At 44.3% G+C, this 15,751-nt stretch overlaps 1 protein-coding gene across 3 annotated transcripts in view; it reads left to right on the top strand.

Moving 5' to 3' along the window:
* The window catches only part of LOC115102310 (protein kinase C and casein kinase substrate in neurons protein 1-like), a 60,909-nt gene that overhangs the window by 3,786 nt on the left and 41,372 nt on the right, over positions 1-15,751 (top strand). Inside the window, exon 2 of one of the 3 annotated variants that reach the window (XM_029622132.2) lies at positions 5,847-5,911. The exons of the other annotated variants lie outside the window; for them this stretch is intronic. The gene's annotated coding sequence lies outside the window, so the exon portion shown is untranslated. The remainder of the gene's footprint in view (positions 1-5,846; positions 5,912-15,751) is intronic. 3 annotated transcript variants of the gene reach the window in all.

The following is a 15,751-nucleotide window of genomic DNA, read 5'->3' as shown; positions in this document are numbered from 1 at the left end:
CGCCAACATTCAAAGAGAGCGTGCTGTGCATCCAAGTCTCTTAACACGAACTGTTTCCTGCCTTCACCCATTTATTTGTTCTCCCGCACAATGTCATTCTGTCACTGATCTTGGATTAGTTCAATTTCTCAGTGTCATGTCCGTGGGTCAGGATCTGCTCAAACTCCGCACTCCAACCCAAGCACTCCGTTCTTACACCATCTTTCTCTCATGGCCCTCCCACCCCTCCAGGGGTTCAGCTCCCACTCAGCCCAGTAAACGCTCTTCTCTGTCCTGGCACCCCAGTGGTGGAACAAGCTTCCCCCTGGTGCTAGGACAGTAGAGTTTCTGCCCACCTTCCGAAAACCTCTGAAACCCTACCTCTTTAAAGAGTATCTTAAATATTCACACAGCACTTTGTTTCTGAGAACCTGTTGCAATGGATTTGTTTTGGTCCAATGACATAACTGAGTTCAGAGAAGTGTGTGGTGGGCAATTAGTTAGAATTATAATATCTACATATAATATAGGCCCTACTAACCTTTGCCTGTTTCCCCTGGCTCACAGTGTTATCCACAGTAGCCTGTGTATGTGTGGGTTTTAATCACAAACACATTTGTGGGTTTTTTGAAGGTCTAATAACATGCTTCACTTGTCTTTGCTTCTGAGAGTGGTTGTGGAAGCTGCTGCTGCTGCTTACAGCCTAAGAGTTTGTTATTAGTATTGCATTATGATTTGCGGTCATGCAACCAACAGCTCTGTCACATCACTGTGGTTATCATACAGAGAGTAATGGAATGCACTCTAATTCTGCCGCCAGTGAATGGTCTGTCAGAGGGACGGCAGTGGAAGGAGATGGCAAGCTTGATCACAACAGAGGAAGCTAACCATAATGAAATAGGGCACTCTAGGTAGTTTTTAATCCTCCTCCTCTTCAGTGTTCATCTGTTTTTTTAATACATGCTGAAATATAACTGAGGATTAACAGATGGAGCTTTGCGAAACATTAAAGAAGACATTGTATTTTTGAGATGTGTCATTTGGAATTTGATATCAGATTTACAAAATTGCTGTAGAAGACAACCACTGAGTATGGTCAGTGCTACATTTTGGCAACTGTATTATCAAACACCCAGCTACACCTAAGGATCATTAAATGTTGTGTTGGGTTGGTTGGCCCATAAAAGAAAAATAAGGTTTTTGGGGGGTATTTTTTAAATATCCAACTACAGGAGCCTGCTACTAATGTTCAAAATACAACAGAAAGCATAATGTCGCCACAAGCAAATACAGGTAACTGCCAAAATAAAGGAAACACCAACATAGTGTCTTAAAAGGTTGTTTGGCCACCACAAGCTGCCAGAACCGCTTCAATGCGACTTGGCATAGATTCTACAAGTGGACCTAAACCTGCCAGGAAAATGCACCCCATAACATCTTATTTGTATCCCTCATTTACTCAAGTGTTTCCTTTATTGTGGTAGTTACTGGTTGCCTACAGTCGGGAAGGCCGCAATTTGAGAAGGGTGCAATTGCAGTTCGCAATTCGGGGCGTTCCTGCATGTGGGCATTCCTGCATCTGCAGGAACCCCTCTTTATACTTCTATTGGTAAATGTTTAAGTTAGTTTGCGGCACAGTGTCCTATCTACCTAGCTAGTACACAGTGTCGCCCTAGCCTCCCGTCTACTGTGCTAGCGGGAGGCGGGGACAACCGGTAGATGGTGTCCTTCGACCCTGCCTTTTGGGCACGGTTGTCTTTGGTACCAGTCGTGTGTTTGTTTGTAAATAGCACAACGGGAGAAAGCGGGAGCAGGTGAATCCAGCTGTGTATTGACAGGGATGGTGTTTTATATTGAAAGTCAAAAGTGTTTTTTTGCTTCAAAAGAGTGATCAGGGAAGTGCAACCATAGTTTTCCTTCACAGAAAATACATTAGTGCAACACATTCGTCAGAAAATAGCTTAATTTTCACCAGATGACAACAGACGTACAATGTTATTTGGCTGGCAGCCTCACAAGTAAATGAGCTTACAATGAAAAAGCAAGGTCTTTTTTGCAAAAATGATACATGGCCATCATATATCTAATGTTTATCATAGAAAGAATGTAGCCAGCTACATTTTCTAATGTTTTAAAGTTAATCTAGCATTTTACCAGAGAAAAGTTGGCTAGCTACACCCGAGAAAAGTACTGGAAAAAGTGGCTACACATCAGTCAGAGCACTGAATGCCCGTTCATGAATTCTCATCTGAGTGGGGAAGTGCAAATGAAGCATGAATATGTCTGATGCCTAGCAGAAATTACATTAAGACGCATTTTACATCTGCGTTTACACTTTTTCCTGCGTGAAAAATGCGGAATTCTGCATTAACACAACCCCTAAATTTAATTTGTTACTTAATCTAAGTAAGTGGCTGAATTAATCAAGTGAAGGGACATCATATTCTGTTTGCTTTCTGTCGTGTTTGAGAAGTCAAAGCCATTTGGATAAGTTATTTGTAAAGCTGCCACGATCTTGATTTCCTTGCACCCCCCCCCCCCCCCCCCTCCTTTCTTGGCCCGTCTTCTCCTCTCCCCTCTTCTCCAAGCAGAGCAGGCAGACCCATTACCCCAATGTGTAGCATACACATGCTCCAGAGCCAGTACTGTTCTTCCTATAGACAATCATGCGTCAAAACTTTGTTCATTGCACAATATCTCTCGTTCAACATTCACTTGTAAATGTCCAAACTCACAAAAAATGATATTCGGTAGCTCCTATGTATAACTTTATGAGCTGAACTGCCTGTCTTTGCAATTCGTTTATTTTTGTTTGCGCTCATAGGCATATTTAGCAGCAGCCTCTATTGAAATTCGCCATTACTTGTGGTAATTTCGCTAGCATTCTGGTAATAAACGCCCAATGGACTTTTTTTGTGCATTTTCGGCACCCCCTTGTGTACTTAACCGGTAATACCGGTATAATTCCGGTAATATTTCTCCTAGCTAACTAGCAAGCTAGCACACAGTGTCGCCCCAGCCTCCCGCCAGCTGTGCTAGGGCCACCGGTAGACAGTGTCCGTCGCCCCACCTGTCAGCCACTGTTTTCCCACAGTTCTTTCTGTTAACAACGGTGAGGGCAGGTGTTCGGTAGGCGGGACTGAAGGACACTGTCTACCGCTAGCTAGTGAGGAGTAAGCTAGTAAGCAGGGGAGAAAAAACTCAGATATGGAGTGGGGGGGTGGGGGTTCATGCAGGAACCAATGGAAGACTCACATGCAGGAACAATTGTGGGCTGCAGTTGCACACTATTACACAATTTGGCCAGCATGCGCTCCAAATGTACAGCTTTTTGCATAGACATATATTCCATTGAAGGGTTTTGGAACCCTTTACCCTGGCAATTTGACTATTAAACTCATGGGTACTCTAGCAATGGCTGCCAGTCCTGACTTGAATGGGAACAGCCATCTATGGATTATATTTCTATGGTTGGTTGAGGCTATCTGTTGCCTTTTGAACATTTCAAAATACAATCGTGGGAAAACGTACAGTTTGGAAATGCCTACTGCTGAAAAGAGAAGACTAATCTGTCTGTAGAACCAATAGAACCCATTTCTTCTCAACTCCCATTTTTTTGCGAACAGCAGCACTGTTTTTCAAAGTAGCTCATCTTGAGACCCGCGCATCGCCTATGGCTTCATCTTCACCATTAGGTGAGTCAGTGTGCCACTGGAAATGTTATTTAGTAGCCTATATATATATATATATATATATATATATACACTACATGACAAAAGTATGTGGACACCTACTTGTCGAACATCTCATTCCAAAATCATGGTGTTGGTCCCCCCTTTGCTGCTACAACAGCCTCCACTCTTTTGGGAAGGCGTTCCACTAGATGTTGGAACATTGCTGCGGGGAATTGCTTCCATTCACCCACAAGATCATTAGGGAGGTCGGGCACTGATGTTTGACGATGAAGCCTGGCTCTCAGTCTGCGTTCCAATTCATCCCAAAGGTGTTCGATGGGGTTGAGGTCGGGGGTCTGTGTAGCCCAGTCAAGTCCTTCCACACCGATCTTGACAAATCATTTCTGTACCTCGCTTTGTGTACGCAATCCTTGATTTACTAAGTAACTAAACAGTCACACAGAAATACATAAACACACAGACGTTATAGGTTATTGATTACTAATATAATGCAATGAAAAGTCCCTAGTGGACTAACCCGATATGACGGCTTGTTACACAATAAAAGGGTTGGAAAAAGAAAGAGCGGGAGAGACAGAGAGTGGGCTTATTGTACATACATGTGGAAAATACGCTCATCGTAAAAATAATATTTAGCACCCTAACAACCGCTCTTTCGGATTTAGAAATGCAACACATATTTACGTTTGAATGTCTTTGTCGTCTCTCTGTTGAAATCACCCGGTCCATCTATGAAAAGTAGTTTGACAGAAGTCTCTGGTTTGCCAGAGGTCACAATGTCCTTTGTAGTTGTAGTAGGCTACTTTGTCTCTGAGTGTCTGTTAGACTGGATCCTTCAGATGTTCCACACGCGTTGGTCTTTGGGGAAATGTTATTATTTTCTCGTCTTCGGTTGAGTTTCCTAGACTATTTTACATAGACACATTCACAGTCTGCAGCTGTATCTATTCACTCGTCGAGAGTTTCACCATTTTCTGGTGCTGTAGTTTTAAACCATTTGTCAGCCATGTAGCCACCGCTCCACACTGTCTGGTGGTGTAGAGATTGCAACCATTTCAACGTGTGGATTGTCCTCACTTTCTCTGGTTTTGTTACGAGTCCTTTTTAAGCACCCTGGTCAAAGGATGAGTTTCATCACACCAGAATAATGTCTGTGCTCACGTAGGCGTGGTTACTGACTAGATAAAACTTTATTTGAATTACAATTTCTCATTTAGAAGGCTAAAATCACATTGCTATCTTTTCACGAATAGTTTCATATTTAATCATATAAGTTTTACAACATTTAGATGGAATTCCGATAACTAGGACGTGCACACTTATAGAGCTACAGTTATCTTGTTATACCATCCTTAATGACACCTTAATGACATCACAAAACAACAAATTACATGACATGATTATTGTTTGGATCCCCACCAACCATTCCGATTGTTTGGATTCCAAAATGAATGTTCCAATGTCCAGTCTTTTGATGTTAAAGTCTCTCTACACACAAATTATTTTTAACTCAATACTGCAGAGCAGAAGGGAGAGTTTCTGCCAGGTATTTACAATCCGGTTGTTAAGTGATAAATCTCTGGTGGGAGAGAGGAGGAGGGGGGAGTCTGGCTATCTGTCAGCCCTGTGCCGAGCTGATCTGGCACCTATGATCCTCAATCAAGAGAGAGAGAGTCATGACAGGTGGTTACTTTGAAGAATCTCAAATAAACTAATCTAAATATATTTTCTAACACTTTTTTATGTCTTCACTATTATTCTACAATGTAGAAAATTGTAAAATAAAGAACAACACTTGAATGAGTAGGTGTGTTCAAACTTTTGACTGGTACTGTATATACAGCTCTGGAAAAAATTAAGAGACCACTGCAAAATTATCAGTTTCTCTGGTTTTACTATTTATATACCCAAACACAAAGGTATGTGTTTGGGTAAAATTAACATTTTCGTTTTATTCTATAAACTAAGATACATGTTTTATGTACCCTTAAAAATAGTGTTACCACCCATCCTTTGTGCTGTGTCTGGTGGTCTGCTTTTTTGTCAAGGTGCCACACTGACATTTTATCTTCTCTCATGTAGAATTATGGTCAGGTCAGGTTTATTCAAATAAGACTGCAGAAAATAGAGGGCGTCTGCAACACGTCTCCCTGAACCTGTCTCTCTGTGTAGGTGACCTCCTGTAGAGGACAGCAGCTCTCTCCAAGGGAAACCTGATTTCCCATCCAGTGGAGAATGTGAGTCTTCAACCTTGTCCTCTTTGTCTCTAAGCCTTTCTATGATTTAGTATATGTAGTATATATTTAGTAGGATTGTCTGTATACTTGGGGTTGCAATAGACCTGCAGTGCTCATCAGGCTTCTCAAAGGAACCACATGTTTGTTGGCTGTAGTTTGGTCTCTGAAGCATTGTTCTAATGGCCATCTGGTTCATAAATGTTTAAATAGGTAAACGCTCCCGTTGGGCTAATTAAAAGCAGCACATTTACATTTACATTTACGTCATTTAGCAGACGCTCTTATCCAGAGCGACTTACACATCACTAATATGTCATGAGGTGGTCATTCCTTTACAGGCCCGGGCTCACTGGGGGGGGTTCTGTAAGAGGGCACTACACTCAGATTAACAGGCCATTCTGTTCCATCCAATGTAACCTGTGACATACAGTAAATACTTACCTATGTCCACATACCCTAGACCTCCTCTGACCAGGCCTTGGTGTCCTCTCGTCTTTAACCTTTGAACTATACATTTGGTCTCACCTGGTCTTCTTGTTTGAGTGGAGCGTCTATGGATTGCAGTTCAAGAATTATGAATTCACAAGCGCTTTCATCATCTCCTCTAAAATAGCACAAACACCGTCAAACAATAATTCAGGAATAATTACTAAGTTCCTTGTTTGATCACTTACTCCGTGTGGTCTGTCAGACAACTTCCTTAGGCTGTGTTTGGTTAGCCCAGTTCTGTGGGTCTGCTCTAGTCCAGGTACCCACAGCTGTCTGAGCTGGGGTGAGAGGGAGGGATGGAGCTGCTTAGAAGGAGAGTTCGAGCTACCACATTCCAAGACACTCATGTGTACTCATCTGTGTTGGTGGAAAATAGGGAGTGTGTGTGTGTGTGTGTGTATATTGTGATTCAGCACACGTGAAAATGTGCAATCCAACAGTGTAGAAAACTACAAGAAGGAAAATAGTAGTCAAATTGTCCATTAGAGTCAAAATGCACACACTACATAGTCTGATGAACCTTCTTCAACCAAGACCTTTATAGTGACTGATCTGCCTGTGGCCATACGAGCTGTTTACGTATAGAAGCATAAGATGCTTATGGACTGGACAGTTCTCCTGTTATTGTATCTCAACTGTCAGGCATGGTCTGTCATTTCATGTTAGTGCTGCTAATATACTGCCTTGATGTACTTGAGGTTACGATTGGAGTATGTTTTGTTATACAACCAAACCCGTAGTAGACCCAGACATGGTACAATTAGCTCTGCACCTATGCATCTGCTAAACTCTCTCTGAGACAACATAAACATTGTAGTAAGCCAGTTATGAAGATGTTGTGTAAGTGTTACATGGGCTAAGCTGTAAATGAATGTCAGCAGGTAGACATGGTGTTAGATAGCATGTAGATTCATGTCAATCATCATTAGTGTGCTGCTGCCGTTTTATTTTCACCTTGTCTATGATAATGATAGATTAACATATATTCTGTATATAGGATTGTGAGAGTATCAAGGTATCTAATGTCTATACTTGCTTGTCACAACATCAATTTGCACCTCAGAGCAGCGAACCATCCATCATGTGAGCTCTTCCACAAACACTTCTACATTCTGTCTCTATCCTCTTTTTACATCATTCAGGTTAAGATGAATGATACATTAAGATGGATTTAGGCCAGGGGATCACACACACACACACATCTAAAATCCAAGATGGCGTAGCAGTCGGACGTGTGTTTTGTCTTGTCCCGTCCTGTATAGTGTAAATATAGTTTTTTTCCTCTTTTTTCCGTATATATTTCGTACATATTTTAATCTCACTTCCCAACCACAGGCTGAATATACTCTCCTGCAACCCGCATCACCCAATGTGGTACGGATCTGCTTTTTCTATGCTTTAGAATCGGAACCCTCATCAGAAGCTAGCCGCTAACTAGCTACTAGCTAGCCACTGCTAGCGGTCTTCAACGCTAACTAGGACACCAGCGCGACATCTACCCAAAGCATATCAGACTGCTTTTTCTCTACCACATCTCCGGATTCCTACCGCAAGCTCTGAAGCTTTATACCGGATCATCGTAAATAGCTAGCTGCAATCCGAGTGGCTACTCCTGGCTAACGTCTCTGTCCCAGAGCAAGCACCAGTTAGCCTGGAGCTAGCCTCGAGCTAAGCCCATCTCCCGACTACCCGAAGAGGTCCAAAAATACCTAATTTGCCAATTGGCCTGGACCCTCGACTGACCCTCTACTGCCGACACGGAGCCCCGCCGATCCATCACGACTGGTCCGCCGACATAATCGTCCGAGGGGTTTCAACAGGCTTCTCCGCTGCGACATCGCCAAAGATCCATCTGCTGGCCAAGGCCCTTGAGCTTTCGAATCGCTGTATCTCCAGCTCACCGCATGAAGAGGAATAAATAAACAGACTCACCCCATCGCGACGTCCCCCAAAGGTTAACTCTCTAGCCCTCGCTATCTCCCTGCTTGCTAATTCGGCCTGCTAACGGCTAGCTTGTCAAGCTCCGGTCCGCTAACTGCTACCTTGTCTAGCTCGGGCCTACGAACTGTTAGCTTGTTAGCACAGGCCTGCTAACCGTCTGTACCACCGCGTCCCAATCACTCTCTGACCCCATTTACTTTCTATCTCTTTTTGATTTTTAATTTGTTTATACCTTCCGGAAACCTGCCTCACCCAATGTGATACGGAATCGCTATTACTTTTACTCTTATTTTTATTTTTATGACACTCAAGAACCTCCAGACGCTAACCAGCTAACTAGCTACAAGCTAGTTAGTCATTGTTAGTTAAAAAAAAAAAAAAAAAAAAAAAAAAAAACCTGAATCACTCGCCAGCCCCCCTGCCCATCCACCGCTGCCCCCTGGACACTGATCTCTTGGCTACATAGCTGACGCACGCTGGACTGTCCATTAATCACGGTACTCCTTTCTGCTTGTTTGTCTTACCTGTCGGCCCCGTTGCCTAGTCAACGCCATTTTACCTGCTGTTTGTTGTGCTAGCGGATTAGCCTCGCCTACTGTTTTTAGCTAGCTTTCCAAATTCAACACCTGTGATTACTGTATGCCTCGCTGTATGTCTCTCTCAGATGTCAATATGCCTTGTATACTGTTGTTCAGGTTAGTTATAATTGTTTTAGTTCACAATGGAGCCCCTAGACCCACTCTGCATACCCCTGTTACCTCCTTTGTCCCACCTCCCCACATGCGGTGACCTCACCCATTACAACCAGCATGTCCAGAGATACAACCTGTCTCATCATCACCCAGTGCCTGGGCTTACCTCCGCTGTACCCGCACCCCACCATACCCCTGTCTGTGCATTATGCCCTGAATATATTCTACCATGCCCAGAAACCTGCTCCTCTTATCCTCTGCCCCCAACGCTCTAGGCGACCAGTTTTGATAGCCTTTAGCCGCACCCTCATACTACTCCTTCTCTGTTCCGCGGGTGATGTGGAGGTAAACCCAGGCCCTGCATGTCCCCAGGTACCCTCATTTGTTGACTTCTGTGATCGAAAAAGCCTTGGTTTTATGCATGTCAACATCAGAAGCCTCCTCCCTAAGTTTGTTTTACTCACTGCTTTAGCACACTCTGCTAACCCTGATGTCCTTGCCGTGTCTGAATCCTGGCTCAGGAAGGCCACCAAAAATTCAGAGATTTCCATACCCAACTATAACATCTTCCGTCAAGATAGAACTACCAAAGGGGGCGGAGTTGCAGTCTACTGCAGAGATAGCCTGCAAAGTAATGTCATACTTTCCAGGTCCATACCCAAACAGTTCGAACTACTAATTTTGAAAATTACCCTCTCCAGAAATAAGTCTCTCACTGTTGCCGCCTGCTACCGGCCACCCTCAGCTCCCAGCTGTGCCCTGGACACCATTTGTGAATTGATCGCCCCCATCTAGCTTCAGAGTTTGTTCTGTTAGGTGACCTAAACTGGGATATGCTTAACACCCCGGCAGTCCTACAATGTAAGCTAGATGCCCTCAATCTCACTCAAATCATCAAGGAACCCACCAGGTACAACCCTAACTCTGTAAACAAGGGCACCCTCATAGACGTCATCCTGACCAACTGGCCCTCCAAATACACCTCCGCTGTCTTCAACCAGGATCTCAGCGATCATTGCCTCATTGCCTGTATCCGCCACGGAGCCGCAGTCAAACGACCACCCCTCATCACTGTCAAACGCTCCCTAAAACACTTCTGTGAGCAGGCCTTTCTAATCGACCTGGCCCGGGTATCCTGGAAGGACATTGACCTCATCCCGTCAGTTGAGGATGCCTGGTCATTCTTTAAAAGTAACTTCCTCACCATTTTAGATAAGCATGCTCCGTTCAAAAAATGCAGAACCAAGAACAGATACAGCCCTTGGTTCACTCCAGACCTGACTGCCCTCGACCAGCACAAAAACATCCTGTGGCGGACTGCAATAGCATCGAATAGCCCCGTGATATGCAACTGTTCAGGAAGTCAGGAACCAATACACGCAGTCAGTCAGGAAAGCTAAGGCCAGCTTCTTCAGGCAGAAGTTTGCATCCTGTAGCTCCAACTCCAAAAAGTTCTGGGACACTGTGAAGTCCATGGAGAACAAGAGTACCTCCTCCCAGCTGCCCACTGCACTGAGGCTAGGTAACACGGTCTCCACCGATAAATCCACGATTATCGAAAGCTTCAATAAGCACTTCTCAACGGCTGGCCATGCCTTCCGCCTGGCTACTCCAACCTCGGCCAACAGCTCCGCCCCCCGCAGCTCCTCGCCCAAGCCTCTCCAGGTTCTCCTTTACCCAAATCCAGATAGCAGATGTTCTGAAAGAGCTGCAAAACCTAGACCCGTACAAATCAGCTGGGCTTGACAATCTGGACCCTCTATTTCTGAAACTATCTGCCGCCATTGTCGCAACCCCTATTACCAGCCTGTTCAACCTCTCTTTCATATCGTCTGAGATCCCCAAGGATTGGAAAGCTGCCGCAGTCATCCCCCTCTTCAAAGGGGGAGACACCCTGGACCCAAACTGCTATAGACCTATATCCATCCTGCCCTGCCTATCTAAGGTCTTCGAAAGCCAAGTCAACAAACAGGTCACTGACCATCTCGAATCCCACCGTACCTTCTCCGCTGTGCAATCTGGTTTCCGAGCCGGTCACGGGTGCACCTCAGCCACGCTCAAGGTACTAAACGATATCATAACCGCCATCGATAAAAGACAGTACTGTGCAGCCGTCTTCATCGACCTCGCCAAGGCTTTCGACTCTGTCAATCACCATATTCTTATCGGCAGACTCAATAGCCTCGGTTTCTCGGATGACTGCCTTGCCTGGTTCACCAATTACTTTGCAGACAGAGTTCAGTGTGTCAAATCGGAGGGCATGCTGTCCGGTCCTCTGGCAGTCTCTATGGGGGTGCCACAGGGCTCAATTCTCGGGCCGACTCTTTTCTCTGTATATATCAATGATGTTGCTCTTGCTGCGGGCGATTCCCTGATCCACCTCTACGCAGACGACACCATTCTATATACTTTCGGCCCGTCATTGGACACTGTGCTATCTAACCTCCAAACGAGCTTCAATGCCATACAGCACTCCTTCCGTGGCCTCCAACTGCTCTTAAACGCGAGTAAAACCAAATGCATGCTTTTCAACCGATCGCTGCCTGCACCCGCATGCCCGACTAGCATCACCACCCTGGATGGTTCCGACCTTGAATATGTGGACATCTATAAGTACCTAGGTGTCTGGCTAGACTGCAAACTCTCCTTCCAGACTCACATCAAACATCTCCAATCGAAAATCAAATCAAGAGTCGGCTTTCTATTCGCAACAAAGCCTCCTTCACTCACGCCGCCAAGCTTACCCTAGTAAAACTGACTATCCTACCGATCCTCGATTTCGGCGATGTCATCTACAAAATGGCTTCCAACACTCTACTCAGCAAACTGGATGCAGTCTATCATAGTGCCATCCGTTTTGTCACCAAAGCACCTTATACCACCCACCACTGCGACTTGTATGCTCTAGTCGGCTGGCCCTCGCTACATATTCGTCGCCAGACCCACTGGCTCCAGGTCATCTACAAGTCCATGCTAGGTAAAGCTCCGCCTTATCTCAGTTCACTGGTCACGATGGCAACACCCATCCGTAGCACACGCTCCAGCAGGTGTATCTCACTGATCATCCCTAAAGCCAACACCTCATTTGGCCGCCTCTCGTTCCAGTACTCTGCTGCCTGTGACTGGAATGAACTGCAAAAATCGCTGAAGTTGGAGACTTTTATCTCCCTCACCAACTTCAAACATCAGCTATCCGAGCAGCTAACCGATCGCTGCAGCTGTACATAGTCTATTGGTAAATAGCCCACCCATTTTCACCTACCTCATCCCCATACTGTTTTTATACTGTTTTTTTATTTTATTTATTTATTTACCTTTCTGCTCTTTTGCACACCAATATCTCTACCTGTACATGACCATCTGATCATTTATCACCCCAGTGTTAATCTGCAAAATTGTATTATTCGCCTACCTCATGCCTTTTGCACACATTGTATATAGACTGCCCATTTTTTTTTTTTTTTTCTACTGTGTTATTGACTTGTTAATTGCTTACTCCATGTGTAACTCTGTGTTGTCTGTTCACACTGCTATGCTTTATCTTGGCCAGGTCGCAGTTGCAAATGAGAACTTGTTCTCAACTAGCCTACCTGGTTAAATAAAGGTGAAATAAAAAAAAATAAAAAAAACACGCTCTGGCAGTATTTACCGTGCCTTTGAAGAATCAGTGTTCTGGGGAGCGTCAGGCAGCTAAATGGAGGGAAAGGCTGGTTTTTGAAGAGCTCCGCTCTCAGATTCAGTATCGCCTTCCTTCTCCCCCTGCTCCTTCCATCTCTGTGCCTCGGCTCTGGAAAAACTGGACCAGGGTGGAGGGACATGAGAGCCCTGTCTACATTCACCATCTCTCTCCCCATCCGATGGAAGTGGTAGAGCGGACAGCCATTGCTGCTGCCTGTACAGTGCATGCTCTTCCCTTCCCCTTTAACACCCTTTACAATATGTCAGTCTTCCTCCGCCCCCTATCTCTTTCTCCTCCTCTGCTCTCCATCATTCTCTCCCCTCCTCCCATGGTTTTCTCTCTTTACCACACTCACTGTCACCAGGAGGCTTGTGGCAGAAGGCTTGTGGGTTACATAACCACTGCAGCAGCACTCTGGACACTGTTAAATCAGTGTGTGTGAGGGATGTGTGTGTGTGTGTGAGAGAGAGAGAGAGAGTTGTTTGATGTACTGTATTTGGGAAATGCATGTCATTGTTGTCGGTTAATTACGTAAACACATCAGGCATTCATCGGTTCTTCACAGTAAATACTGCCAGAGAGTGTGTACTTGAGTGTGTGTGTACTGATACTGTATGTGTGTGTCCTGCAATTACTGCCTTTTATTTCTTGAATAAAGCAAACATCTTTGCCTACCGTGATATTTCAGTCGTGTAAAGCCTGGGGATCTACACACTCTCTCTCTCTCTCTCTCTGAATTGAGAAAGGGGCTTTATTGGCAAACGTATGTTTACAGCAACATGATGAAAACCATGCTGTACCATTTAACTCTGCTTAAAATTTTCATCAACGTTTTTTCTCTTCTTGAAGCTCTGTAATCAAAATGATTGCTAATGCAGTGTGTGCAGTGAGGATTTTCAAGACAGAGATAAATGTGTAATATGCAGTGTGTGCGCAGGCAATTCATAAATAGAAATGCTGAGGCACTTGATAAAACGACTGCAATTCAAACCTTGCATTAAGCTCTATCAATATCTCTATTTATTTATTTTATGTTATTTAAACTTTATTTAACTTGGCAAGTCAGCTAAGAACAAATTCTTATTTACAATGACGGCCTACCAGAAGGCAAAATACCTCCTGCGGGGACGGGGGCTGGGATTACAAATACAAATAAATGAAATAAAAAATATAGGACAAAACACACATCACGACAAGAGAGACAACACTACATAAAGAGAGACCTAAGACAACAACATAGCATGGTAGCAACACATGACAACACAGCATGGTAGCAGCACAACATGGCAGCAGCACAACATGGCAGTAGGACAACATGGTAGCAGCACAAAACAGTGTACAAACAACAGCACAAAGGGCAAGAAGGTAGACAACAATACATCACGCAAAGCAGCCACAACTGTCAGTAAGAGTGTCCATAATTGAGTCTTTGAATTAAGAAATAGAGATAAAACTGTCCAGTTTGAGTGTTTGTTGCAGAGAACTGAAAAGACGAGCGACCCAGCAATGTGTGTGCTTTGGGGACCTTTATCTGCATGTCAAAATCAAATCAAATCCAATTGTATTAGTCACATGCACCGAATACAACAGTGAAATGCTTACTTACAAGCCCTGAACCAACAATGCAGTTTTTTTTAAAGAATAAGAAATAAAGTAACAAGTTGTCGCATCCTGACCTTAGAGAGCCTTTATATGTCTCTATTTGGTTTGGTCAGGGTGTGATTTGGGGTGGGCATTTTGTATTTCATATACCTTTGACTATTGGATATAGGCACTTTAGTATTGCCAGTGTAACAGTATAGCTTCCGTCTCTCTCCTCGCTCCTCCCTGGGCTCGAACCAGGAACACAACGACAACAGCCACCTTCGAAGCAGCGTTACCCCTGCAGAGCAAGGGGAACAACTACTAGAAGGCTCAGAGAAAGTGACTTTGAAATGCTATTAGCGCCCGCTAACTAGCTAGTCATTTCACTTCGGTTACACCAGCCTCATGTCGGGAGTTGATAGGCTTTAAGTCATAAACAGCGCAATGCTTGACGAACAACGAAGAGCTGCTGGCAAAATGCACGAAAGTGCTGTTTGAATGAATGTTTACACACCTGCTTCTGCCTACCACCGCTCAGTCAGATACTTGTATGCTTGTATGCTCAGTCAGATTATATGCAACGCAGGACAAGCTAGATAATATCTAGTAATATCATCAACCATGTGTAGTTAACTAGAGATTATGATTGATTGTTTTTTATAAGATACGTTTAATGCTAGCTAGCAACTTACCTTGGCTTACTGCATTCGCGTAACAGGCAGTCTCCTTGTGGAGTGCAACGAGAGAGAGGCAGGTCGTTATTGCGTTGGACTAGTTAACTGTAAGGTTGCAAGATTGGATCCCCCGAGCTGACAAGGTGAAAATCTGTTGTTCTGCCCCTGAACAAGGCAGTTAACCCACCGTTCCTAGGCCATCATTGAAAATAAGAATGTGTTCTTAACTGACTTGCCTAGTTAAATAAATACAGATTTCCGATTGTTATGAAAACTTGAAATCAGCCCTAATTAATCGGCCATTCCGATTAATCGGTCGACCTCTAGCACTTTGGTCCACTTCCAACGACACCCGTGACACAAGTAGTTAAAGAGCAGCAGTAAAATAACAATAGCGAGACTATATACAGGAGGGTACTGGTACAGAGTCAATGTGTGGGGGCACTGGTTAGTTGAGGTAATATGTACATGTAGGTAGAGTTATTAAAGTGACTATGCATACATGATAACAACAGAGAGTAGCAGCGGTGTAAAGGGGGTCAATGAAAATAGTCTGGGTAGCCATTTGGTTAGGTGTTCAGGAGTCTTGTGGCTTGGGGGTAGAAGCTGTTTAGAAGCTTCTTGGACCTAGATTTGGCGCTCTGGTACCACTTGCCATGCGGTAGCAGAGAGAACAATCTATAACTGGGTGGCTGTAGCCAAGAGAACAGTCTATGACTAGGGTGGCTGGAGTCTTTTTAGGGCCTTCCTCTGACACTGCCTGGTATGGAGATCCTGGATG

This window comes from Oncorhynchus nerka, linkage group LG20 (genome assembly GCF_034236695.1).
Source record: "Oncorhynchus nerka isolate Pitt River linkage group LG20, Oner_Uvic_2.0, whole genome shotgun sequence".
Taxonomy (NCBI): Eukaryota; Metazoa; Chordata; class Actinopteri; order Salmoniformes; family Salmonidae; genus Oncorhynchus; species Oncorhynchus nerka.
This window is presented reverse-complemented; position numbering and strand designations above follow the sequence as displayed.